The following is a 3461-nucleotide window of genomic DNA, read 5'->3' as shown; positions in this document are numbered from 1 at the left end:
CTAGGACATTTTGTTTGAACGCAATCATCAAACTTAATTAAAAAAGTCATTTAAGCCTTTTCACAGTGAGATCTATGCGATATGGCCGAGAAATGTAATTTTGATGTTAACTCCCAAACCGCTGCGCAGAAGTCAACCAAACTTCACCCAATAGTGTATTGTATCACAATCTAGTAGTTACATTTGAAAATTTTGTTCTAGGACATTTTGTTTGAACGCAATCATCAAACTTAATTAAAAAAGTCATTTAAGCTTTTTCACAGTGAGATCTATGCGATATGGCCGAGAATTGTAATTTTGATGTTAACTCCCAAACCGCTGCGCAGAAGTCAACCAAACTTCACCCATTAGTGTATTTTATCACAATCTAGTAGTTACATGTGGAAATTTGGTTCTAGGACATTTGATTTGAGCGCAATCCTCAAACTTAGGTCAAAAAAGCCATTTAAGCCTTTTCACAGTGAGATCTATGCGATATGGCCGAGAAATGTAATTTTGATGTTAACTCCCAAACCGCTGCGCAGAAGTCAACCAAACTTCACCCAATAGTGTATTGTATCACAATCTAGTAGTTACATTTAAAAATTTTGTTCTAGGACATTTTGTTTGAACGCAATCATCAAACTTAATTAAACAAGTCATTTAAGCCTTTTCACAGTGAGATCTATGCGATATGGCCGAGAAATGTAATTTTGATGTTAACTCCCAAACCGCTGCGCAGAAGTCAACCAAACTTCACCCATTAGTGTATTGTATCACAATCTAGTAGTTACATGTGGAAATTTGGTTATAGGACATTTGATTTGAGCGCAATCCTCAAACTTAGGTCAAAAAAGCCATTTAAGCCTTTTCACAGTGAGATCTATGCGATATGGCCGAGAAATGTAATTTTGATGTTAACTCCCAAACCGCTGCGCAGAAGTCAACCAAACTTCACCCAATAGTGTATTGTATCACAATCTAGTAGTTACATTTGAAAATTTTGTTCTAGGAAATTTTGTTTGAGCGCAATCATCAAACTTAATTAAAAAAGTCATTTAAGCCTTTTCACAGTGAGATCTATGCGATATGGCCGAGAAATGTAATTTTGATGTTAACTCCCAAACCGCTGCGCAGAAGTCAACCAAACTTCACCCATTAGTGTATTTTATCACAATCTAGTAGTTACATGTGGAAATTTGGTTCTAGGACATTTGATTTGAGCGCAATCCTCAAACTTAGGTCAAAAAAGCCATTTAAGCCTTTTCACAGTGAGATCTATGCGATATGGCCGAGAAATGTAATTTTGATGTTAACTCCCAAACCGCTGCGCAGAAGTCAACCAAACTTCACCCAATAGTGTATTGTATCACATTCTAGTAGTTACATTTGAAAATTTTGTTCTAGGACATTTTGTATGAACGCAATCATCAAACTTAATTAAAAAAGTCATTTAAGCCTTTTCACAGTGAGATCTATGCGATATGGCCGAGAAATGTAATTTTGATGTTAACTCCCAAACCGCTGCGCAGAAGTCAACCAAACTTCACCCAATAGTGTATTGTTTCACAATCTAGTAGTTACATTTGAAAATTTTGTTCTAGGAAATTTTGTTTGAGCGCAATCATCAAACTTAATTAAAAAAGTCATTTAAGCCTTTTCACAGTGAGATCTATGCGATATGGCCGAGAAATGTAATTTTGATGTTAACTCCCAAACCGCTGCGCAGAAGTCAACCAAACTTCACCCATTAGTGTATTTTATCACAATCTAGTAGTTACATGTGGAAATTTGGTTCTAGGACATTTGATTTGAGCGCAATCCTCAAACTTAGGTCAAAAAAGCCATTTAAGCCTTTTCACAGTGAGATCTATGCGATATGGCCGAGAAATGTAATTTTGATGTTAACTCCCAAACCGCTGCGCAGAAGTCAACCAAACTTCACCCAATAGTGTATTGTATCACAATCTAGTAGTTACATTTAAAAATTTTGTTCTAGGACATTTTGTTTGAACGCAATCATCAAACTTAATTAAAAAAGTCATTTAAGCCTTTTCACAGTGAGATCTATGCGATATGGCCGAGAAATGTAATTTTGATGTTAACTCCCAAACCGCTGCGCAGAAGTCAACCAAACTTCACCCATTAGTGTATTGTATCACAATCTAGTAGTTACGTGTGGAAATTTGGTTATAGGACATTTGATTTGAGCGCAATCCTCAAACTTAGGTCAAAAAAGCCATTTAAGCCTTTTCACAGTGAGATCTATGCGATATGGCCGAGAAATGTAATTTTGATGTTAACTCCCAAACCGCTGCGCAGAAGTCAACCAAACTTCACCCAATAGTGTATTGTATCACAATCTAGTAGTTACATTTGAAAATTTTGTTCTAGGAAATTTTGTTTGAGCGCAATCATCAAACTTAATTAAAAAAGTCATTTAAGCCTTTTCACAGTGAGATCTATGCGATATGGCCGAGAAATGTAATTTTTATGTTAACTCCCAAACCGCTGCGCAGAAGTCAACCAAACTTCACCCATTAGTGTATTTTATCACAATCTAGTAGTTACATGTGGAAATTTGGTTCTAGGACATTTGATTTGAGCGCAATCCTCAAACTTAGGTCAAAAAAGCCATTTAAGCCTTTTCACAGTGAGATCTATGCGATATGGCCGAGAAATGTAATTTTGATGTTAACTCCCAAACCGCTGCGCAGAAGTCAACCAAACTTCACCCAATAGTGTATTGTATCACAATCTAGTAGTTACATTTGAAAATTTTGTTCTAGGACATTTTGTTTGAACGCAATCATCAAACTTAATTAAAAAAGTCATTTAAGCCTTTTCACAGTGAGATCTATGCGATATGGCCGAGAAATGTAATTTTGATGTTAACTCCCAAACCGCTGCGCAGAAGTCAACCAAACTTCACCCAATAGTGTATTGTATCACAATCTAGTAGTTACATTTGAAAATTTTGTTCTAGGAAATTTTGTTTGAGCGCAATCATCAAACTTAATTAAAAAAGTCATTTAAGCCTTTTCACAGTGAGATCTATGCGATATGGCCGAGAAATGTAATTTTGATGTTAACTCCCAAACCGCTGCGCAGAAGTCAACCAAACTTCACCCATTAGTGTATTTTATCACAATCTAGTAGTTACATGTGGAAATTTGGTTCTAGGACATTTGATTTGAGCGCAATCCTCAAACTTAGGTCAAAAAAGCCATTTAAGCCTTTTCACAGTGAGATCTATGCGATATGGCCGAGAAATGTAATTTTGATGTTAACTCCCAAACCGCTGCGCAGAAGTCAACCAAACTTCACCCAATAGTGTATTGTATCACAATCTAGTAGTTACATTTAAAAATTTTGTTCTAGGACATTTTGTTTGAACGCAATCATCAAACTTAATTAAAAAAGTCATTTAAGCCTTTTCACAGTGAGATCTATGCGATATGGCCGAGAAATGTAATTTTGAT

Source organism: Corythoichthys intestinalis, unplaced genomic scaffold, assembly GCF_030265065.1.
Source record: "Corythoichthys intestinalis isolate RoL2023-P3 unplaced genomic scaffold, ASM3026506v1 HiC_scaffold_27, whole genome shotgun sequence".
In the NCBI taxonomy this organism is placed as follows: Eukaryota; Metazoa; Chordata; class Actinopteri; order Syngnathiformes; family Syngnathidae; genus Corythoichthys; species Corythoichthys intestinalis.
The sequence above is the reverse complement of the archived record's forward strand: the minus strand, read 5'-3'. Positions refer to the sequence as shown.